At 42.3% G+C, this 25348-nt stretch overlaps 1 pseudogene across 1 annotated transcript; it reads left to right on the top strand.

Moving 5' to 3' along the window:
- The first annotated feature begins 923 nt into the window (after positions 1-923).
- On the top strand, positions 924-23398 carry LOC309797951 (U3 small nucleolar RNA-associated protein 25 homolog; annotated as a pseudogene). Its single transcript has 11 exons — positions 924-1802; positions 2506-2545; positions 3250-3482; positions 5371-5541; positions 7908-7996; positions 9664-10078; positions 12062-12271; positions 19873-20075; positions 21265-21447; positions 21584-21696; positions 22411-23398. The product of its transcript is annotated as a U3 small nucleolar RNA-associated protein 25 homolog (transcript).
- Positions 23399-25348: the final 1950 nt, after the last annotated feature.

Below are 25348 nucleotides of genomic sequence, written 5' to 3'. Positions count from 1 at the left end.
CTCTCCCGTTGCGGAGCCTTGCGGAGCCTTGCGGAGCCCAGGCTCCGGATGCACAGGCTCAGCGGCCATGGCTCACGGGCTTAGCCGCTCCGCGGCATGTGGGATCTTCCCAGACCTGGGGCACGAACCCGTGTCCCCTGCATCGGCAGGCGGACTCTCAACCACTGCGCCACCAGGGAAGCCCTATCCTGTGGTTTTTAAGTATCCCTGCACACTCTGCCTGTCTCTAGAGTATTAAGTCCAGTTGCGCTGTTTTTTCCCTCTTTGTTTATTGAGGTTATTATTTACTTGCATTAAAATGTACCAATTTTAAAGGTACAGTTTGATTAATTTCGGTAATCGTATACAAGGTGTAACCACCACCACGACCCAGATATAGAAAAGTTACTTACCCTTTAAAAGTTTTCCATCCCAATTTGCCCCAATTCAGTTTTGAGACACTTTATTGAGTTTTACTGCTTTCTCTAACATCGACTCTCCGGGTGATTTAGGAAAGTCACTTTACCTCTCTGGATGTGTTTTTGCTTTTCTAACATGAAAAATGCCAGAACAGATTTGTTACCAAGGGCCCTTGCAATCCTTTCAGAAAATGAGGGGGTAGGGTAAAGGGCGGGAATCTCAGCCTTGCGTCCTCATTCTTCACATGGCACACGCATGTGGCAGATCCTAGTGGGAAAAGCCTGTGGTCGCATCAGAGAGAATTAGGTTTCCATCTCCTCTCTTGCTAGTGTGTATGTAACCTTTTGTAAGCATCAGCTTTCTCATCTCCAATATCAGGCTTATTAACAAGGCCTATTTGTTTACTGTTGTTGTGAGGATGAACTGAGATGCACCGGCAGCCTTAAATGTTAGTTGGTATTTGTATTATGGCATAATATAAAGGCACTGCATTCAACCATCTCAGTCACTACACGTTTATGCAGGCTGATTCTCACAGCCAAAACAGACGCACAAAGTACACCCACCCATTTACCCACCTGGGGAAGCCCGAAGCCTCCCTGCCTGCCTGTCTTCCTTACGGGGCTCAGAGAAAAGCTGCGCATGCGTGCACGTGCTTCCAAAGAGCCTCGCTAGGGGGCGGAATGGGAAACAGGAAGTTCTAACGCCTGTCGTACAAGCGCGACGTAAAGCGGGTCTGCTTTATGGCACCCTGCTTCCGCCGTAAAGCGCCGTTGGCAAGCCCGCGTGAGTGGGTTGACGAGACTACTTCCAGGTGCAAGACGCGTTTCTTGGAGGTTGGCTGACTTGCCGTCTTCCCCATGGGCAAACGCGGGAGCGGGAGCCGGAGCCGGAGCCGGAGCCGGAGCCGGAGCCAGCTGCTCAGCTCCCTAACTAAAAAGCAGAAGCATCTAAGGGATTTCGGCGAGGAGCATCCCTTCTGTGACACGTATGGAGAGGCAAGGCTGGGACCGGCGCTGCCGGCGTCCTTTCCCGGTGGGAGCCCGCGTGTCCCCGCGTTTGGTCCGCCGGTGCCCCGGGGGTAGTGACAGGGCAGCTCCCGCCGCGTCCCACGCTGCCCCGGCGCCGGCCTAGCTCGCCCGGGGATCCTGACGGCTTCCCGCCTGAGATGGGGTTCTTCACCGGTCTTCCTACCCTTTGTTGAGCCTGTAGTTTTATGCTAGACGGCACGCCTCCCGTGTGGCGACTGGGCGGAGATTTTATAAGCTTGTTTTCGTTTTATATGTTTTTAAAGAATTGCTTGGGGGCTTCCCTGGTGGCGCAGTGGTTAAGAATCCGCCTGGCAACGGAGGGGACAGGGGTTCGAGCCCTGGTCCAGGAAGATCCCACATGCCGCGGTGCAAGTAAGCCCGTGCGCCACAACTATTGAGCCTGCACTCTAGAGCCCGCGAGCCACAGCAGCTGAGCCAGGGTGGTGCAACTACTGATGCCCGCGAGCCTAGAGCCCCTGCTTTGCAACAAGAGAAGCCACCGCTCGCCGCAACTAGAGAAAGCCCGGGCGCAGCAACGAAGAGCCATAGCAGGCAAAAATAAATAAATTAAATAAGTTAAAAAAAAAATAGAATTGCTTGGGACCCTCGACATCACCTATGTATTCAATGACCATGAGGAAACTAATGTTTGGGTAGTTGTGGGTTCCTCTATAAGTGTCCAGACTCTCAGTTATGATCTTAGTGCTCATCCCACCCCTTTGGGCTGCTTTATCAACAGTTAGAGGGATAATCTACTTAAGAAATTTGCTAGAAAAGGTGAACCCCGAGGGCTTGTATTTGCCAAAATTTCCCATCTTTTGGATGAGAGCCTGTTACTGTGTGACTGTAGTATTTGTCATGTGGTCTTGTTAGACCTTTTCATTCGTCTATTATTATCTATTTGGCATATCCTTACAAAACCTGTCCAAATGCATATGGAGTTTTTAACTTGACAATAGATATAATGTATTTATAACGGTATAGTCTGCCATGTTCATTTAAAGTTGTATCATTAGGCTTTTCCTAATTGCTACATACTAGTAGTTAAAGTTTAACATTGCCTGTTTCTTCTCAGGGTTTCCAGAAAGGAAGCAAAACCACAGACTTGTCAACTGGTAATGCTTTATACCTTCTTTATGATAGTAGATTCTGGACGGTTACTTTTAAGATTATATATGGTAATAATGTTTGGCTACATTTCCACTCTTTCTGACTTTAGATGTAAGCTATATTTTAGTAATATTGCTTAGTTTTAAGTGCAGATGTCTGTTAAGATGCCATTGTGATAACTAATATAGTATAGAGTATGAAACTGTCCTGAGAGAGTAGCCTGTTAGAACCTGTTAAGGAGGCTTACCAGAGGGCTCTTGGTGAATCCTAAGAGGGAATGTCATGTTTGCTTAACATAAAATAGAGTGCAAAATCATCAAAGGTCTTATTTCATTACCACGGACTCAGAAATAAAGTACACTTTTTTGTTGTAAGTTTTCCTGTTGCTCCTTTAAAGGTGCCAAGTGGCTGACACATAGGTTAGATCGCCTTATAACCTAAAGCTCCATGTGTTTAGTTTGCTGTCTTCCCACGTGGAACATTAGCAGTTCAAAGAAGAGGAAGAGCTTCTAGAATCATAGCTAGATTAGCTGTTTTAAACAAATTTGGTGCTAGGTTTGGTTGAATAGATAGGATTGCATATTTGCAGAAAAGCTAGTTTTTATTTAGAAAAGTCTGAACTTGGTTCCACTGTGGGCCTGATGATAGTCGTGGGGTAGCAACAAGAACAATATAATTTTTGTTTTTAAAATTCCCATTTTCCTTTTAGTCAGAGGGTTTAGATACTTCCAAGTTCTGAAAGTGAAGCATAGAGTGAACCAGAACAAGTTTCTGGTTACAACAGACTACTTGCCACGTTAAAGGATGTTTCCAAGGAAGATGAGGAGGAGGAAGAGGAAGAAGACAGTGTTACAGATGAGACAGAAATGAATCTTGAAGACGGCGATAGTGACATCGTTGTGGAGGAAGAGACGGCAGTAGAGTCTACTGACACGCGGAAGAGTAAGTGTCTTTGATGTGGGTTTATCATCTTTGCAGGGACCACAGACAGATTGCCCCAGGGGCAGGGTGCCTTGTACCATAGAGCTGGGTGAAAGCACATGGATTCAAAGCAGAGATTCTTAACATTGTTGGGCTCTGTGATATCTTCAAGAATCTGATGAAAACACAGGACCCTCTGGCCATAAAAATGCAGAAATGACGTTTTTGCTTATGATTTCCAGGATTTCATCAATCCTACTTCAAATTCCCCTGATTGAGAGGAAAGGGAACATAATTCTGTTTTTGTAATGGTCTCAATTTATGAAAGAGATGATTGTTCCTGCCTTAGAGGAACCAAGTTTAGTGGAAGATAGACATAAAATATACAAAACTTTTCAAGCATCAAATCTGAATGGAACCGATAAATATAAGGTGTTAAAGAGGTGCAAAGTGGTCACATGCTGCCAGGGTACATGAGGGGAGGCTTCAGAGAAGAGCTGGGATTGAAAGCTGAAAGGAACTCTGTCTCACTCGGACATCTAGGTGACTATTTTTTTAAAAAATTATTATTAATTTATTTATTTTTGGCTGCATTGTGTCTTTGTTGCGGTGCGCCAGCTTCTCACTGTGGTGGCTTCTCTTGTTGTGGCGCACGAGCTTAGTTGCTCTGCGGCATGTGGGATCTTCCCAGACTAGGGCTTGAAACCACGTCCCCTGCATTAGCAGGCGAATTCTTAACCACTGTGCCACCAGGGAAGTCCCCATAGGTGACTTTTTAATTTAACTTTAAAATCAACTTTATTGAAGTATGAATTACATTCAACAAGGTGTACCCATTTTAAGTATGTAATTTGATGAGTTTTGACAGATGTGTCTGTCTATATTGTCATCGCCAAAGTCAAGATACAGAACACTTCCAATACCTGCAAAAAGTTCCTTCTTGTCCTTTTACAGTCAGTTTCCCAGGCCTGGCATCAGGCAACCACTGACATGCTTTCTTTCACTATGTATTAGTGTTTTCTCTTCTAGAAATTCATATGAATGGAAGCACACAATAAGTACCCTTTTGCATGTGGCTTCTTTGGCTCCTCATGTTGTTGTGACTCATCCGTGTAGTTCTTCATATTAGTAATTCATTTCTTTTTATTACTGGAATAGTAGTCCATTGTCTGAATATATCTGGGGAACTTTTTATATTCTGTTATCTTAATGCCTATTTGCCTTACTGTATTTTTGTCTCTAAGGTGTCACACACCATTCTTAGTATTTTCATTCATCACTTGTACTCGGATAAAAAAATCGTTGCCTCAGACTTAGGGACTTTTTAAATTTTGTTGGTTTTCCATTTTTCTTTCATGTTTTAGGTTTTTAAAAATGAAAAGTTTGGTTTTTTAAATTATAAAAGTAATATATATTTACTGTAAAAATTTAAGAGGGTAATATAGTTAACGTATATCTCCTCCACCCTGGGATGAACACCTTTAACATTTTATAGAACCTTCCAGGCTACTTTTTTATGGATATATGAGTGAATATATATTTGTGTGTATGTGCATAATGGCCTCATACATTTCTGTAAGTTACTTTTTTCTTTAATGATATAACGTGTGTAACTGTGGGTTCACATTAGCTTAATCACATAGTATTCCATTGTAAATAATATGTGGTAATTTAATTAGTACCCCTTCGATAGAAATGACGAAATCATTTTTTCTAGTTATTTATCAGCGCTGATTTGAACATCTTTACATGTACTAGGTCAGCAGTCAAGCTCAGTTTTGAAACTTATGTCTTCTACCTGAATTTGCTTAAAAGTAAATGATAGCCTAAGGAATTAGATTTCATTTGTCAACAGAAGTGTAATTATGAGTAGTAAATAATTTCACAAAATGTTTTATCAAAACTGCAGATGCGGCCTTACCTGCTGACCCTAAGGGAAAAGATGGGCATGGGCCACCTGGCACAGCAGAGGAATCCCCAAAGGAGTTTACAGATGCAAAACATGAGTCACTCTTCAGCCTAGAAACCAACTTTCTCGAAGAGGAAAGAGGAGGCAACTGTTCTCTGAAAGCATCACAAGGTCAGAGCACAGCTCATGTTGTTTGAATTCAGCTGGTGCTTAGTATGGGTGGTTGTGGTCTAATACCTGTTAAATCTCTTGTTATTGGAATGAGCAGTAATAGAAACAGATAGTTTAGCAGCTAGATGTAGAGCTGGAAAGAAATGCTTCTCCGAGATCTTTTGTGTTTTTCAGGGTTAGGCAGTGTTGCGAGTGGGCGCGGCTGTTCATGAGGACAAACAGTTGAACAGTGATAGCACGGAAGGCCAGTTCCTCAAAGCTCACGATCCACAGCTGGGGTCAGGGGAAGACTTCTGATTTTTTTCCCCAAGCAGGGAAGGGAGAGAAAGAGGAGAAAAGTACTTTGCATTTTTCTCTCTATCCTTCACTTGCTCTTCCTTACTGGAGCAGTAATTTTACAGATTTGTGAGACCCGGCAGTGGCTAATCTGATTGGTCCTTATTACCAGGAAGCACCGCAGAAGCCAGAAAGCTCCACCCTGTCTCCCCAGTCTCTCTCTTTATTTTTGGCTGCATTGGGTCTTTGTGGCAGTGCGTGGGCTTCTCACGGTGGTGGCTTCTCTTGTTGTGGAGAGCAGGCTCTAGGCACGCGGGCTTCAGCAGTTGTGACATGCAGGCTCAGCAGTTGTGACACATGGGCTCAGTAGTTGTGGCTCGCTGGCTCTAGAGCTCAGGCTCTGTAGTTGTGGCGCATGGGCTTAGTTGCTCCGCGGCATTGGCAGGCGGATTCTTTTTTTTTTTTTTTTTGCGGTACGCGGGCCTCCCACTGTTGTGGCCTCTCCTGTTGCAGAGCACAGGCTCTGGACACGCAGGCTTAGTGGCCATGGCTCACAGGCCCAGCCGCTCTGCGGCATGTGGGATCTTCCTGGACTGGGGCATGAACCCATGTCCCCTGCATCGGCAGGCGGACTCTCAACCACTGCGCCACCAGGGAAGCCCGGCAGGCGGATTCTGAACCACTGTGCCACTGGGGAAGTCCCCATAGGCGACTGTTTAATTTAACTTTAAAATCAACTTTATTGAGGTATGAATTACATTCAACAAGGTGTACCCATTTTAAGTATACAATTCGATAAGTTTTGACAAATGTGTATATTTATATTGTCATCGCCAAAGTCAAGATACAGAACACTGGGCCATGCCTCTGTCCCCATGACTGTTACTTAGACAAGCCTGTGGTAGGCTGAGGCAGGGCTCTGCTGTCTCTCAGGTCCTGTGTCTTAGCCTGTGCCTGGGTGGGCACGTCAGGTTGGTCTCATTCTGCGTCCTGACTGCCTTTTTTGGTCCCAGTGCCATTCTTCAACCAGCGGTGCCACTGAAGTTGAAATTTTAATCCTCATTTGGTTCTGTTAGCTATTCTAGACAAGAGGAAGAAGTAGCAGGTAGAATTTGGGCAAAAACCGCGTTCTGAACTCAAAAAAAGTTAAAAAAAAAAAAAAAACCCTGGAGGAAACATTAGGAGGCTTGACTATCCTAAAGTTTCTCTGGTTGTTTGGTCTGTACTGATATATTATCACCTAGAATTCTTATTTCCTATTGTTCACCTTTATCTTAGGTCTTAATATAAGGTGCACTGCATTTGAAGTTTTGCTACCTGGGTCCCTGAATGGGTCATTTAACTTTGCTTCTTACATGAGTGGGGCTGGAAGAGAAGGTTGGGTGGCCAGTGCAGAGCACTGACCCTGCCATTTTGATCATTTGTTCACCTCAGTTGAGTGTTGAGCATTTACATTTGTCTTCCAGTGCAGGTTAAATCAGACGTGGTACCTGCCCTCAGGGATCTTGCAGTCTAGTTAGGTGAGGTAGGACATGCACATATATGTGTTGGTGTGGATAACTGAGGGCAGGGTGGGGCGCTTGAGAGAAAGTGATGACTGTCTATAGGGGACCAGAGATGGCTTCTTTGGAGCCAGAACTGTGCCTGACACAGTAGGCTCTTGGGAAATAGTTATTTATTGTGAGTCAGGGGGTAACATTCAACGGATACTATTTGGATATATAGAAATGCGGTGAACAAGAGGATAGAATTTTCAGTTAAAGGAAGGAAAGCCACAGTGGCAGAAGAATTTGAGAGCCATGTAATTCAAAAATTACATTAGAGAGGTAGGTTAGAGGTGTATGTTGAATTTCAGTCCAAGAAGTTTCTTCAAAGGTTTTTGAGGTGGGGAATAATGTGATTAAAGAAATGCTTTAGGGAGATGAACCTGTCAGAAACTTTTAAGCTCTGGACTGGGATAAATGATGGGGAAAGTTGATGGGGAAAAAGATGAGTTAACATCATGAAAACAGGATGTCATTCACAGGGGAAGACTGGAAAATCCCTGTCATTTGCCCTAAGTGTTCTAATATTCTTTATTTCTGAATTAGATCCATTTGCACAACATGTAAACAAAGAACTGAAAGAAAAAGAAATCCAGGCTGTTGCCACAAATCCCAAAACTACCCACCAGCTAAAAGCAAGCAGTGGTCTTGGGTTTTAGTGGTCTCCCTGAATGTATGATACACACCCGTGGCAGATGGCTTGAGAGGGAGCAAGATAGAGGAAGACTGGAAGAGCCCAGTAAGGCACAGGCATAGCTAGAAAAGGCACTGGGAAGCTGGAAGGTGGGGACCAATAAGATAAGAATGCTTTGGAGACAGGTACACCAGGGTTTAGACCAACGTCTGCAAGGGGCTATCTCATGACCTAAGGCAAGTTAATCTACCTTTTTAATCTTCACTGTTCTCATCTGTTAGAGGGGGACAGTAATGCCTGCATCAAAATAAAGTAATTTAGTTTACTGGAAGACATGTACAAAGTGTTCAGTCAGACAGTAGCTACTGCTGTTCATTTGTTTGAAATATCTGAGATAAGTTCACACCTAAATTATTCAGTATGGAGCAGTTTTTGCTTCTTTTTTCGGTGATTTTTTTTTTCACCACTGATGCTATTCATAAGAATTGGTCATCCTTGTTTCATTGAAATTTTTATTGAGGTAATAATTATAGATGCAGTTGTAAGAAATCATACAAGGGTATCCCATGTGCCCTTTGCCCGGTTTCCCCCAATGGTAGCATCTTACAAAACTGTAGTACAATATCACAAGTAGGAAATTTCCACTGATACAACCTACTTGTCTTATTCAGATTTCCTCACTTTTGCTCCTGCTCCTTTGTGTTATTTAGTTCTATACTGTTTTATCACGTGTAGGTTGCCCTGGCCACCACCACAGTCAACATACAGAGCATTTCCAGCACCATCAAGATCCCTCCTCTTCCCTGGTGCCATTTTATAACCACACCCACCTCCCTGCCCCCATTCCTAACCCTTGGTAACCGCTAATCTGTTCTCCATTTCTATAATTTTGTTATTTCAAAAGCGTTATATAAATAAAATCATACAGGTTGGCTTTTTCTCACGCAGCATAATTCCTTGGAGGTTCATCCCAGTTGTTGGCATATATCAATAGTTAATTCTTTTTTATTGCAGAGGTCATCCTTTCTTTATTGCTAAGATCAGCAGTTTTGTTACAGTGCAAAAATTCCCAAACTGGTATTCCACAAAATACTATTCTTTTCAATTCTAATATATGTCTCCAAAAAAAAAAAAATCCAAAACAACAACAAAAACCTTGTTCCACGTCCAAGTAAATTTGGAAAACTCTGGGTCAAACGAAGTGGAACGGAGTCCTTGTTACAGGACTCAGCAGAACCTTTAGTGTCCGATCTGCTTGTGACTCTCCCTGAGGGGGATTAGGTTTTGTGGTGGTTACCGAAGTTATTTGACCGTTGGGCCCCCTTTTCTTTTGTCTAGAGTAAATTTTGACTTCCTACAGTGTGGTCCACAGGACAGTTTGTGACCCACTGATCTAGTGAAGAGCTCACAAGGTTTCTAAAGTCAGAAACCTTGGGCTCTAACCCTTAGCTCTGTTCTCCTCTGTTTGTCTGAATCCTATAACCTCTGAACCTCAGCATTTCCTAAACTGCAAGAAGAGCATTATAGTGTTTAGCTTGTAAGGTTGTTGTGAGGATAAAGTGAGAGGATCTGTAAGTTGTGAAAGGCCTTGGTAAATTATAAAGCATTATATGAATGTAAGGTACTATAATTCATTTCTAACTTAGTTCTTGATCATTTCTCCCACAGTGGCCCATCCTGGGCCAGCTTGTCTTTTCATCCAGGTTTCAACAGTTGGAAACCTTTAAACCCCCAAAGGACATTGACTTAAAGTCACTTCATCTCCAGAAGCCTCTGGAATCCACCTGGATCAAGACCAACAGCCAGTTCCCCTCTTGTCCCCCAAATTCAAGTAGCCCCTTCACACCCCTCCAGAAAGAGCTCTTCTTAATTATGAATTCTTACCGGGACCTGTTCTACCCAGAAAGGACTGCCCTGAAGAAAGGGGAAGAGATCCGCCACGTGTACTGCCTGCATGTGATAAATCACGTTCTCAAAGCCAATGCCCAGGTGCTTGCCAACAACAGCAGATGCCGAAGCCAGAAACTTGGGTTGGGTGATGATGATGACTTCAGGGACCAAGGGCTAACGAGGCCCAAGGTGAGTGGCAGCAGCAGAACTTTGCCCTCAAGGAGGCTGTAAGGCTCTAACATATGGGTCCTGGCACTTAGCAGGTTCTCAGATGGTTTAATGATTGGAATAATGAATGAGTCCAAGAATGAGCATATTAGATGGGCCAGGTAATGTCACGGCAGTGCTGCAGACAGCTCAGTGGACTGTCTCTAACAGCAGATCTAACTGGAAAGTGGAGTAGGAGGTACCTCCATGATAATTCTCTCCTTAAAGATAAACCCTGATCCTACATAAGTAACACTCCACTATAAATCTCTTCTTTGTGATTGTCAGAGCTGGATGGGACCTTAAGGAGCCTTTTATTCAATCCCTACATATTACACCTGTGGACAGAGACCCAGATTCGTAGAGGACCTTGCTAAAGAGAACCAGAGAAAAAGTAGCAGAGACAGGACTAGAACCAAGGATTCCCTTCACTAAGCCACATAAATATGTAGACCTTGGAAAACAAAATCCCTGTTTTTGCATTGTATCCTTATTACTGCTTAAAGTGATGATTACATTTATGTGGCTCATAAGCCTAAGCTCCAGTGGATTGGGAGCTTACGTCGTTGAATTCTGTCTACGTTTTTCATGATGTGCTGGAGCTAGATACTGTGCCACCCATACCCCCTTACCCTTTAGCCTCTGTGTCTATATTGAAGAAGCCTCATCTTCTTAGATTCTTCTCATTGGGCTTAATAGGATTTTAGGATTTTGATACTGATATGGCTCTTAGAGATTTCTTAGTCCAACCCTCTTGTTTGATAGTTGGGGAAACCAAAGCCTAGACACTTACTTAGTGTGACAGCCGGGACAGTAACTTGGCCCTCTTCAAAACTGATCCATCATCCCTGCACTGTACTAAACTGAATCACTACACCCCTCTGGCTGTGCTGGTTGCCTTTCTGAGAAACTATCTCAGAATCTTGAACATCAGGATAATAAGATTATCTGTTTCCATTTAGAATTGCAAAATAGAATATGAGGTAGATTACCCATGAGTCACATTCAGAATTTGGTGAGTTGCCTGATCTGACTGGGGTTATATCCATTGATTGTATTGTTTACACAAGGGTAGTTAGAAGGTAATCATTTGTTAAGCATCTTCTGTTTTTTTTTCCTCAACAGTTAAAATTGAGCACTTTTGGAAATGTTTGGAAAACTGAATCCTATATTTCCCATTGAAATATCATCTTATTTCAGAAATCCTTTATCATCATTTCTGAAAAATGTACTAGGAAATGTACTAGAAAAGTAATGATGCTTTAGTCCTTTCCTTACTAACTTTATTCTCTACTTAATACATCTAATTCATTTGTTCAGCATATTCCTTGGGTCTTACGGATCAAAATACTGAACTAAGTTCTGTGGGAGACAGAAATGAGTAACATTTCTTGTCCTCAAAGAGCTTTGTGTGTTTATGCCCTTGGGTTTTTGCTAATGGACACCTCTGTTAACGGCATTGACTTACCTCAAAGAGTATTTCTGGGCTTCCCTGGTGGCGCAGTGGTTGAGAGTCCGCCTGCCGATGCAGGGGACACGGGTTCGTGCCCCAGTCCAGGAAGATCCCACATGCCGCGGAGCGGCTGGGCCCGTGAGCCATGGCCGCTGAGCCTGCGCGTCCGGAGCCTGTGCTCCGCAGCGGGAGAGGCCACAACAGTGAGAGGCCCGCGTACCGCAAAAAAAAAAAAAAAAAAAAAAATTTCTACATTCTGCTTAAGAATTAACCCCACCCCCACCCCAAGGAGCCATGAGATTGAAGTCCATAGGACATGGTGCTGTGGGTCGGAAAGATGCTCAGCCTTCAGTACTGAGCCAGGTCCTATGTAAAGGGGGTGACACGGATGTGGTCCTTGGCCAGGGGCTGTGGAACGGAGGGCTCCTTAGGTCCCCAGCAGGCTCACCTCGAGCTGTCCTTCCTTCCCCTTGCCCCTCCAAGGCTGGCCATCACTCCCTCCACGGGTGCCGATAGTGGTGCCATTCCGGGAAGCTGCTTTGCGGGTGGTACAGCTCTTCATCTGTCTTCTTGAGGGCGACAGCAAGAAGAAAATAATTGTAAGCAACAAAAAGAGGTTTAATGGAGAGTATGGCTCAGATCCCAAGGAGAGACCACCCAACCTGAAGAGGCCTGAGGATTATGAAGCTGTATTTGTCGGCAACATCGATGACCACTTCAGGACTGGTAATTCCTCCTTGTCAAAACTGAGACCCTGAGGGACCTGAGGTGTGAGGTGCACATAGCTGGAAGCTAGAAGCCTGGAATTAGGCATTCTTTCAGAGGGTCACTGTCTCAGCCTCCTAGCAGAACCAGGACACATTTGAGACCACTCGTCTGCCGGGGGAGAGTCTTGCCTTGGCTAATGGGGTACATACTTGGCTAATGGGATGGAGTGTCTGTGAAGGCATGTATGAAAGGCACCTGCATGTTTATAACAAATGTCTCAGCATGCCTATAGCTGGTAGCTCACAGTCAATGCTACAGGGCTTCTTGGGGGAGTTGGAGCTGATGGGGCTGGGTGGGTCAGTCTGGGGAAGATGAATAAACTAGAGCATCTGTACGTAATGGACTTCCCTCCTGCCTGCCATGTGGAGTGCCCACACCTGAATTATCTCCACTCTGGACTTACTGACTCCCACCCAGCTTTGCACATTTTTGCTTGTTTGTCATTCAGCTCCCATGTACTTGGTTGCTTGTTCATTGAAAAAGTTCCTGGAAAATATTTATTAGTCACGTATGCCCATTTACCACTTATTAAGCATCTACTATGTGCCAGGCACTGTTAAGCTGGAGATATGGAATTAAAAGTTACTGTTAAGCAAGTCCAGCCTTAAGACAAATCAGACAGTATGGGATGAGATGTGTTACGGTTAGAGGATAGTGGGTGTTCTAGTTAAAGTATTTAAAGCAAATATCCTTACTCAAAATGGGCTCAGGACTGTTAGGGAAGGCCTTCTGTTGGAGGTACCATCCATACTATGTTGAAACCTGAGTCAGATTTAGCCAGGTACAAAGTAGAGCGATGAGAGTGGAAGAAAAAGTTTCAGACAGGAAATGGCAAGTGTGGAGGCATCAGGGTGAATAAACCGGCATGACTTAGGATTCAGAGGCTTTAGCATGGCCGGAGTGTGCAGTGCAAGGGGATTAGAGCTTACAGTTAGTTTTAAACATATGCAGGCGGCCAACAAGGAGCTGATAAATCAGTCTTTTGTTTAATTGATATATAATTGACATATTAGTTTCAGGTGTACAACATAGTGATTCAATGTCTATATACCTTACAAACTTATCACAACAATAAGTAAAGTTACCGTTTGTCACCATACAAAGTTAATGCAATATTATTGACTATATTCCCCATGGCATACATTGGATCCCTGTGACCTGTTCACTTTATAACTGGAAGTTTTATACCTCCTGATCTCCCCCATCCATTTTGCCCACCCTCCAACCCCGCCCTCCCTGCTGGCAACCACCAGTCTGTTCTCTGTATCTATCCGTCTGGTTTTTTGTTTTTTAGATTCCACATATAAGTGAAGTCACATGCTGTTGATATTTGTCTTTGTCTGACTTATTTCACTTACTGTGATACCCTCAAGGTCTATCCTTGTTGTCGCAGATGGCAAGATTTCATTCATCTATGGCTGAGTAATATTCCATTGTGTGTGTGTGTGTGTGTGTGTGTGTGTGTGTGTGTGTGTGTGTACACACCGCATCTTTATCCATTTGTCATCTGTGGACACTTAGGCTGCTTCCATATTCCATATTTTGGCTATTATAAATGTTGCATTGAACGTAGGAGTGCATATATCTTTTTGAATTAGTGGGTTTTTTTCTTTGGATAAACACCCAGAAGTTGAGTTGCTCAATTGTATGGTGATTCTATTTTTAATTTTTGAAGAACATCCATACTGTTTTCCATAGTGGCCACACCAATTTACATTTCCACTAACAATGCACAAGGGTTCCCTTTTCTCCACATCTTTGCCAGCATTTGTTATTTCTTGTCTTTTGGATAAGACCTATTCTGACAGGTTTGAGGTGATATCTCATTGTGGTTTTTTTTCTCTCTGTGCTTTGGTTAATAGCAACTTATAATACATGGTGGCTGTAAGAATTTATAACTCCAAAATCACAGCCTATCATTTTATATTATTTCATTTTGATCACAGCACTTACTAGCCACCTGATACATTCTTCTTTTTTTTTTTTTAATTGGAGTAGGTATAGTTGATTTACAATGTTGTGCTCATTTCTGCTGTACGGCAGTGACTCAGTTATACACATATATACATCCTTTTTTATATTCTTTTGCATTATGGCATATCCCAGGAGATTGGATATAGTTCCCTGTGCTATACAGTAGGACCTTGTTGTTTACCCATTCTAAAGGTAATAGTTTGCATCAACTATTACCTTTGACTCTCAGTCCATCCCTTTCCCCACCCCTGACCTTGGCAACCACAGGTCTGTGAGTCTGTTTCTGTTTTGTAGGTAGGTTCATTTGTGCCATATTTTAGATTTCATATATACGTGATATCATATGGTATTTGTCTTTCTCTTTGACAGACTCCTCTTAGTATGATAATCTGTAGTTGCATCCATGTTGCTGCCAAATGGCATTATTTTGTTCATGTTTATGACTGAGTAGTATTCCATTGTATATATGTATCACATCTTTATCCATTCATCTGTCAATGGACATTTAGGTTGTTTCCATGTCTTGGCTATTGTGAATAGTGCTGCTGTGAACATAGGGGTGCATGTATCTTTTTGAATTATAGTTTTGTCCAGATATATGCCCAGGAGTGGGATTGCTGGATCATATGGTAATTATATTTTTAGTTTTCCAAGGAAACTCCATACTGTTTTCCATAGTGACTGCACCAACTTACATTCCCACCAACAGCGTAGGAGGGTTCCCTTCTCTCCACACCCTCTCCAGCATTTGTTATTTGTAGACATTTTAATGATGGCCATTCTGACCAGTGTGAGATGGTACCTCATTGTAGTTTTGATTTCTCATTGTGATTTTGATTTGCATTTTCCTGATGAGTGATGTTGAGCATCTCTACATTTGACTGTTGGCTATCAGTACGACTTCTTTGGAAAAATGTTTATTCAGGTCCTCTGCTTTTTTTTTTTTTTGCTGTACGCGGGCCTCTCACTGTTGTGGCCTCTCCCGTTGCGGAGCACAGGCTCCGGACGCGCAGGCTCAGCGGCCATGGCTCATGTGCCCAGCCACTCCACGGCATGTGGGATCCCCCCGGACCGGGGCACGACCCCGTGTCTCCTGCATCGGCAGGTGGATTCTCAACCACTGCGCCACCAGGGAAGCCCCCTCTGCTATTTTTTAATTGGATTGTTTGGGGGGTTTTTTTTGCGGTTTTTTTTTTTTTTTTTTTTTTTTTTGCAGTACGCGGGCCTCTCACTGTTTTGGCCTCTCCCATTGCGGAGCGCAGGCTCCGGACGCGCAGGCTCAGCGGCCATGGCTCACGGGCCTAGCCGCTCCGTGGCACGTGGGATCTTCCCGGACCAGGGCACGAACCCATATCCCCTGCATCGGCAGGCGGACTCTCAACCACTGTGCCACCAGGGAAGCCCCGTTTGGGGTTTTTTGATAATGAGTTACATGAGTTCTTTATATATCTTGGATCTTAACCCCTTACTAGATTTGCAAATATCCTCTCCCATTCAGTAGATTGCCTTTTTGTTTCATTGATGGTTTCCATCGCTGTGCACAAGCTTTTTAGTTTGATGTAGTCCCATTTGTTTATTTTTGGTTTCATTGCCCTTGCCTGTGGAGTCAGATCCAAAAAAATATTGCTAAGACTGTTGTCAGGGAAGTTACTGCCTATGTTTTCTTCTGGGAGTTCTGTGGTTTTCAGGTCTTATGTTGAAGTCTTTAATCCATTTTGAGTTGATTTTTGTAGATGGTGTAAGCTAGTGGTCCAGTTTCATTCTTTTGCATGTAGCTGTCTAGTTTTCCCATCACCATTTGTTGATGAGACTGTCTTTTCTGCATTGTATATTCTTGTCTCCTTTGTCATAGATTGTGACCATATAAATATGGATTTATTTCTGGGCTCTCTGTTCTGTTGATCTGTGTCTGTTTTTGTGCTATTACCGTACAATTTTGATTACTGTAGACTTGTAGTGTAGTTTAAAATCAGGGAGTGTTATACCTTCAGCTTTGTTCTTCTTTCTCATAATCAGTTTGGCTATTCAGGATCCTTTGCAACTCTGTACAAATTTTAGGATTACTCTAGTTTTATGAAAAATGTCATGGGTACTTTGATAAGGATTGCATTAAATCTGTCGATTTCTTTGGGTAGTATGGACTTTGTTTTTGAATTTTATTTATTTCTTTATACAGCAGGTTCTTATTAGTTATCCATTTAATACATATTAGTATATACATGTCAGTCCCAATCTCCCAATTCATCACACCCCCACCCCCACCCCCACTTTCCCCCCTTGGTGTCCAGTATGGACATTTTAACAGTACTAAGTCTTCCCATCTATGAGCATGGTGTATTTTTTCATGTTTCTGTCATCTTTAATTTCTTTCATCAATACCTTGTAGTTTTCCAAGTACAAGTTTTTTACCTTCTTGGTTAGATTTTTTTCTAGGTAGTTTATTCTTTTTGATGCTATTGTAAATGGATTGTTTTCTTAATTTCTCTTTCTAATAGTTCATTATTAATGTATATAAACACAACAGATTTTTGTTAATTTTGTATCCTGCAACATTACTAAATTTATTTATTAGTTCTGACAGTTTTTTGGTGGAGTCTTTAGGGTTTTCTCCATAAAGTATCATGTCATCTGCAAATAGTCAGTTTTACTTCCTCCTTTCCAATTTGGGTATCTTTTATTTCTTTTTCTTGCCTAGTTGCTGTGGCTAGGATTTCCAATACTATGTTGAATAAAAGTGGCAGAAGTGTGCATCCTTGTCTTGTTCCTGATTTTAGAGGAAATGCTTTCAGCTTTTCACCACTGAATATGATGTTAGCTGTTGGTTTATCGTATATGCCTTTGTTATGTTGAGATACGTTCCCTCTATACCCACTTTGTCAACCCATCCTTGCATCCCTGGAATAAATTCTACTTGATTATAGTGTATGGTCCTTTTAATGTATTGTTGGATTCAGTTTGCTAATAATTTGTCAAGGATTTTTGCATCTGTGTTTATCAGGCATAGTAGCCTGTACATTTCTTTTTTTGTGGTGTTTCAGTATCAGGGTTATGCTGGCCTCATAAAATGAGTTTGGAAGTGTTTCCGCCTCTTCAGTTTTTTGAAATATGTTTGAGAAGGATAGGTATTAAATCTTCTTTAAGTACTTCATAGAATTTACCATGAAGCTCTCTGGTCCTGGTCTTTTGTTTTTGGGGAGCTTTTTGATTACTGATTCAATCACATTACTAGTAATTGATCTATTCACATTTTTTCTTCATGATTCAGTTTTAGAAGATTGTGTGTTTCTAGGAATTTATGTATTTCTTCTAGGTTATCTGACTTGTTGGTGTATAATTGTTCGTAGTAGTCTCTTACGATACTTTGTATTTCTGTAGTGTCAGTTATAGCTTCTCTTTCATTTCTGATTTGGGCCCCTTCTCTTTTTTTCTTATTGAGTCTGACTAAAGGTTTGTTAATTTTGTTTATCTTTTCACAGAACCAGCTCTTAGTTTCATTGATCTTTTTTTTTTTGTCTCCATTTCATCTATTCAGTATTTCTCATCTGACTTCTATTATTTCCTTCCTTCTTTGTTGGAAGTTTTTTCCTTTCAGCATATTTGAACATATCATGCCATCTCCTTCTGGACCACAAAGTTTCTGATGAAAAATCAGCTGATATTCTTATGGGGATTCCCTTGTCTGTAATTAGTTGTTTTTCTCTTGCTGCTTAAGATTCCCTCTTTACCTTTGACTTTTAACATATTAATTATAATGTGTCTTGGTATGAATCTCCTTGGGCTCATTTTGTTTGGGACTCTTGGTTCTTGCTGGACCTGAATGTCTGTTTCCTTCACCAGGTTAGGGACATTTTTAGCCATTATTTCTTCAGATAAGTTTTCTGCCCCTTTCTTTCTCTGTCCTCCTTCTGGGACCCCTATAATGTGGGTGTTAGTGCCCCTTTCTCTCTCTTCTTCTGCGACCCCTTAACACCGATGATAGTACACTTGATGTTGTCCCACAGTTCCCTTAAACTGTCCTCATATTTTAAAAATATTTTTTCTCTTTGCTGTTCTGTTGGGGTGATTTCTGCTACCTTGTCTGCCAGGTCACTGATCTGTTCTTTTCTACCATCTAGTCTGCTGTTGATTCCCTCTAGTGTATTTTTCAGTTCAATTATTATAATCTTCAGCTGTGTGAGCTCTGTTTAGAACTTTCTTATATTCTGTCTCTTTCTTGAGTTTCTCACTGTGTTCGTTCATTCATCTCCCAAGTTTGGTGAGCATCTTTAGGACTATGACTTTGAATTCTTTATTGGATAAATCACTTGCATCTGTTTCATTAAATATTTTTTCTGGGGTTTTATCTTGTTCCTTCATTTGGAACATGTTCCTCTGCTTCCTCATTTTGCTTGACTCTCCGTCTTTGTTTCTGTGTATTATGCAAAACAGTTACTGCCCCGTCTTGAAGGAGTGGCCCTGTGTGGGAGATGAACTGTATTTTTAACTTTTTCCTAGTTCTTGGTCATCTTATAAACTCTCTCTGTTTGTTTCACTCCCATGGAGTCTAGAAATGCAGTCCCACCCCCATCTGCCTGAGCCTGGTGCTCAAGGAGTGTCCCCTGTGTGGGCTACATGTGATTGTTGCCTCAGGTCGTGTCCCGCGAGTGGCATGAGATGGGGTAGGCGTGGCTGCTCGTTGTCCATGTTTGTCAGTGCTGCACACAGGCAGTGCAGGGCCGTGGGGTAGGGGGTACTCACCCACCACCACTGTTAGCAACTTAAGAGTGAGAGTGCAAAAAAGTGGCACCCACCAGTGCCATCAAGGTAGAGGGAATTTGTAAAAATGGCATCTGCCAGCATTCTGTCCCCAGAGAGAGTCCCAGCCAACTTCTGCCCCTCTGGTAGATGCTTTAAGATTAGCAAGTGAATCTCCTTCACATATGATCTGGGCTCTTTAAAGACTGCTACTTGTTGCTTAGGAAAGAGATGTGGGCAGGAAATATAAATTTTTGTGATGATAATGTTAAAGCCATAATTAGTGAATATATTTATCCAAAGCTTTATGTAGAGTGAAAGAGAACTTGTGGGTGAATCCAGGGATTTGTTGAAGAGCTCTTTGAATATGGAAAAATAGATAAGGACCAGGTCAGTAATAGAAGTAAGTGTTAAAGTGACAGAAACCACCAGTAAGGAAAAGAACATTTCAAGGAGGGTGTGCTTATGCATTCGTGACAAGAAACACTAAAGTGCCATTGAATTGGTAACTGAGAGCTGTTGGTGACCTTGGCAAGAGTCATTTCAGTGGTGTCCTGAGACTCAGAGGCAGATTGCAGTACATTAAGAAGTGAGTGGGAGATTTTAAAGTAGAGATAATTTTTTGGAAGGTTTGCCAGTGAAGGAAAAGAAGAGGGTGGGAGCTAGAAGGGACCGTAGATGCAAAGGAGGGATGACGATGATGATTTTAATAATTAAAGCAGTTGGAGCACAATTACATGCAAAGGGGAAGATGTGGAAGGTACAAGGGGAGGCTGCAGTTGGAGAGGGTGGAAGCTAATGGCTTGGTGGTGACTCATGAACTGATGTGTGCTTGGCTGTTTTGTGTATAGGGGTGGCAATACTGCAGAGAAGCATCCGACTTTATGCCCCCTTCTATTCATCAGACATCCTCATTGCCTCCCCTCTGGGCTTGAGGACCATCATTGGTGGAGAAGGAGAGAAGAAGAGAGATTTTGACTTTCTGTCTTGTATTAAGCTTCTCATCATTGATCAAGCTGACATTTACCTGATGCAGAACTGGGAGCATGTCTTGGTAATGCTGGTCATTAACATTTAGAGACAAGAAGCTCAGTGGTTTGAGTCTGAAATGGTTATTAAAGTCCAGATTAAAACTCAGCTTGGAAATGGAAATATTCCACATTTTCCAATTTGAAAACGGGAAATGTTGTCCCCTCTTCTACCCACAAGTTGGTCAGTAAAGTATCCAGAAAGATAAAAATTCTTGTCAACATTTTCAAATCTCCAGAAAAGATTTCTTCCCCTTAAAAGTTGCTTCTAGTAATAGACCAGTTTAGTGTGGTTGGTTGGTTGGTTGGTTGGTTGGTTGGTTGGCTGATTGATTGAAATCCCTCCTCACCAGGAATGTTTTTATCTAAAATAGTTCCTCCTATTTATGCTCGTTCTCTTTTGTTTGGTCTTCAGTGGAGATGGGAAAACATTGCTCATGATTTCTTAATTTGTGATGTTTTACAGAGAAACGTAAGATGTTTTTGTCCCCCTACTGTAATTTGTACTATAATTTTTTTTCTCCCTCTCAACATACTCTGCAATGTTTTGGGGTTTAGGATTGTGCTTTGGAACAATCCTCATCACAGAACTATAGGTTTATTTTTATAAGGCATGTGAGAATTTACCTTTTCTACAACCCCAGGACTTGGAGTAAGTTTGGGACAGATAAAGGGGAGTACTTATTTATAAAGTAGGGAATAAACTTATAGTACTTGTGACCCTTCAATATACATTACAAGGTAAAAATATGATTAAAATAGAACAGGCATGTCGATGGTTGAGTCATCTTTATTTTGAGCAAAAGGCACATGTAGTCACTCCGGGAATTTTCTAACGTTTTGGGAGCCAAGTCATGGAAGGACAGCAGCTCTGTTTTCCGTGTCATTTCCCTTCTTGTCCAAGTCTGGAACTGAGTTGCTTATAGAGTGACCAGAGTGGCATTTCAGAATTTCCTTTAAAAGAAATATTCTGTATAGGTAGCATCTTGATCCTTTTTGAGAGATCCACAAGGTGGCCAGTTTGAGCTTTTCTTCTTGTTCGCTTGACTATGGGCAAGTCACTCACCCATCTGAGCCTGTTTTCTTGTTGTAATTTGGGAGATGATAGTATCTACTTCATGGGGTTAAATAAGATGATGGGCTTATAGAAAGGTTAGCAACGCCCAACAGGTAAGTGTTCAATAAGTATTAATGGAGTATTACTTCTGCTCAAAGCATTTGATGAACCACATGAACCTACTGCCCTTGGACTCACATGGGGTGGACTTTTCTCGAGTGCGCATGTGGAACCTCAATAATTGGTCCAAGTACTATCGTCAGACGCTGCTGTTTGGGGCCCTGCAGGATGCCCAGATCAACTCTGTGTTCAACAAGTACTGCGTCAATGTGCAAGGCCAGGTGGGTTCTCTCCTTCTTTCTCTGAATTTTCATGAAGTATTGTGTATTGTTTGGGTCATGAGGCAGAAGGAGAGGACAGCATTTGGTCAACAATGGGGATAGCTCACTTCCTAATGTTCTCACTGACTCCTGGCAGGTGGCTGTGAGGAACGTCCCGATGACAGGCTGCATCAGTCATGTCCTGGTGCAGCTCCCACATGTCTTCCAGAGGATGGAACCTGAAAACCTAGCTTCAGTGATTGATGCCAGGTACATTGGATCCCTGGGGGTCACAGAGAGGGATTTTACTTGGGCATTCAAATTTAGAATTGTATTCCACGTTGGCTTTCTTAGTTACCATTTACGAAATGAAATGAGATAATTGAATCCAATCATGCCATTGACAGAGGAGGACACTGAAGGCCAGAGAAATGGTGTGTTGTCCTAGTTCCAATAGTGTCAGGGTTAGTAAATCAAGGGTACTTTCCCCTAGACTGTGGCATTTTTAAATTACATTAATTTTTTAATGCCTCATGTCAACAACTTAATTCTAAGCCCTTCAGGGCAAGAACTGTTTTTCTAATTCTCTATGTAATTTCCCCGTCTTCTCATTGTGTTTAGTCAGGGGACCCATGGTAGCAGAATGGTGCTTAACACATGGTAGGTGTTCAGTAATTATTTGTTGACTGACTGATTGACAACTGAATGAATGAATGAATGATACAGTTACGTACTTCCTAGAATAATTCTCTGGGATATACCAGCATCACATCTATCCTTTATGATGAATAGTGTTGGCACTTACTTTTTGATGCGCTTAACAAGTTTTATCCCTATATAATCTCTTTGCAATGAGGTAGGCCAAATTGGCCTCTTAGGGGAGGTAGAAGGAGATTGTGACTTGCCCAGGGTCATGCAGTTGGCAGTGACACTATGGCTCACCTCTAGACCACTGACTCTCTGCCCTTTGCCTTTCCAAATCAGGTTTAACTTTTTCGTCAACAAGATTTTGCCTCAGTATCGTGATGCAGTCACGTCTCACACGCTTATCTATGTCCCCTCCTACTTTGACTTTGTGCGTCTCCGAAATTACTTCAAGGAGGAGGAACTGAACTTCACTCATATCTGCGAGTACACCCAGAAGTCTGGTGTCTCCAGGGCCAGACACTTCTTCCTTCAAGGAGAGAAGCAGTTCCTGCTCCTCACAGAGCACTTCCATTTCTACAAAAGGTAAAGTAGGGCCAGGTTTCAAGTGTCCTCTCTGGAGGGTCTGCTTCCAAGTGCATGGTGGGCTTTGCTGTGTTATAAGGTCCTCCCTTGCTTCACCTCCTGCAGACAAGCCAGAGTCTGGGGGGCTGGACAGACTTTTCTTGATTGGTTGGTTGGTTTTCTTTCAAAATGGGCATTGTTGGAAAAGGTGGTAGAAACGAATGAGTGACTACAGCATAACCTGTATACAGATCTGGAGTGGGTCCATACTTAGGGTACCTCCTGTAGCTGTGGGTATACCCCTCAAGAAGGATATTACAGAGTTGAGCAGCTCTCAACTGAATACAGGAAAGGGAGGAACCTGTCGTAGAAGCACAGATGAAACACCTGGGGACTGTGTGGTCTGTGGAGATGGAAGTTGAGTACAGGGTCAGTGTTCAGAAAGCTCTCATTTGTCCTGAGGCAGTGCACACACACTTCTGCACCAAGGAGAACCAGGACTAAGGGGCTCCTTGAAGTTTAGGAGAAGCAAAAGGTGAGGGGCTTAGAGGTGACTATTTAAGGGCTTCAGGGTTTGCTTCTTGCTGGCATCATTATTTGCTTTGTTCCAGTGAGTTGTTGTTTTCATTCATGTTGGAAATGGTATTTTGGGGGAGTTTGCACTCAGCAGGTCTAAAGAGCCCTTAGTTTTCCAAAAGCTTGATACATCAATGCAAGTCCTTTAAATGAAGTGGATGGATTGGAAAACTTCCCAGCGTGATTGTCTGTAGCAAGAGTGAGCTAAGCTGGGATGAGGACTGCTCTCAAGTAGCAGCTTTTCAAGGAGAGGGCATGATGTCAAAGGAGCCCTTTCTCTTAAGTAGGCAGGACAGTCTTCTGTCTTACACTGTTCATTTATTGACCAAACTGTTTTGTCCCCAAAGTCACTATAAAGACAAACCGAACACGTGCCATTAGCTTTGTACCCTGGACCAGGTTAGTGGGTGTTTAAGTTGAATGGAGATAATCTGCAACTGCCAATTATCTCAAGGTTCCCAGCTATAGATTTTTTTGCTTGAGAGGTCACCAAGGTGATGATGGGTATTTTGATCTGCAGTGTCTTTGTGATTTGATTTTTTCATTTGACCTTGGGAAAAGTACATGTATTTTACACTTTAGTATCCAGCTTTAAAATTCTGTATTTATATTCTCTATGGAAGTAGGCCGTGTTAGACATATTGCAGTTCATTTGTGAGCTAGCAAAAAACTTTCATCCTGAGGATTTGTTTTCTTTGGGGAGATGAAACCAGTAGAATCTTAGGATGGGATGGGCATTTGGTCATGATGGCCCTCCTGAGGGGAGGACAGTTCACAGTTCTTTCTCTGAGCATTATCAGTGGGTTAGCACAGGAAGGATTCTTAAGCAGGGGGCAATCAGAAACTCTGGAGGTAGGATTTCTGGAGGTGGGAAACGCTAGTGGGGTGTTTCTGAGTGCTCCCTGCCCCAGGGAGAACCCCAGTTATAGAAGTAACAGACCTCGTCTTTATAGACTGTATGCAGGAGCCAGCCTTGCAAGTCAGTTGTGGTTGCCTCATTTATCTTTAACAGTTGTCAGGTAACATAGACATCGGGAATGTCCTTAGTTTTGGGTCCTGTCACAGTGTTACGCCATATTTGTAGGGGTCACCGAAGACCCAAAGCACATACAGGAGAGGAGGAAGGCAGGGGAAGAGGTGCAGAAGACCATGGGAATTGTTACTAACTGCCCCTCTGAAGAGGTTCTGGTCACGTGCTCTTATTTCCAGGAGATGCCTAGTCTCTACTGTGCACGAATTGGTCCTAAGAGAGATTTTCTTGGGTTTTAAATATAATACCTATTGGAATTGGTTTTGTTGTTTTATTTTGCTTTAAAAATACTCTCATTATAAGAGTATTACACAATTATTGTAGAGAACCTAGAAAATCTAGGTTAAAAAAATGGGATCACCTATCATCTTACTGATATAAATACCCATTTTGGTGTATTTCTTTCCTGTCTCTTTGATGTAAAAAACATGTGCACGTGCACACACACACAGACACAGGCATTTTAAAAAGGACGCCAACATTGGGATCACAGTGTACACATCTGGATTTTTCTTTCTTTTATCTTGAATGTTTTATGTGCTTATTGAAAAAAAGCTTAAATAAGTTAGCATTTTGGTATATACTTGTATGTTATGGATGTATTTTTAAGTTAATATATATATAGTTCTACTATATCCTGCCCCCGCTCCAACTTTTTATTTGGGAAGATTTCATTTCAAAAGACATTGTAAGACTATCCCAGTGAACATCTCTAACTCCTTCCACTTAGGCTTCACCAGCTGTTAGCATTTTGCCACATTCTCATGCACCCACATTCTCTGTCTCTCCTTCTCTCTTTCCACTCACATCTCTTATTTTTTCTTCCTGAACCATTTGAGAGTAAATTATGGGAGGCTTCGTGACACTTAACTCCTAAATCTTTCAGCCTGTAGAGCTTAAAAACAACATTCTTTTATCTAACCACAACACCATTAACATACCACTTGACATTACTGCAGTAATACCATCTAATATTTAGTCTGTATGCAAATTTTCCTAGTTGTTCCCAAAATGACTATTACAGCTGCTTCTCACCACCCACCCCCCGCTCCAATCCAGGATTTAGTTAAGAATCCTACGTTGCATTTGCGTGACATGTTTCTTTAG

This window comes from Mesoplodon mirus, assembly GCF_964341445.2.
Source record: "Mesoplodon mirus genome assembly, contig: HAP1_SCAFFOLD_1286, whole genome shotgun sequence".
NCBI lineage: Eukaryota > Metazoa > Chordata > Mammalia > Artiodactyla > Ziphiidae > Mesoplodon > Mesoplodon mirus.
The sequence above is the reverse complement of the archived record's forward strand: the minus strand, read 5'-3'. Positions and strand labels throughout refer to the sequence as shown.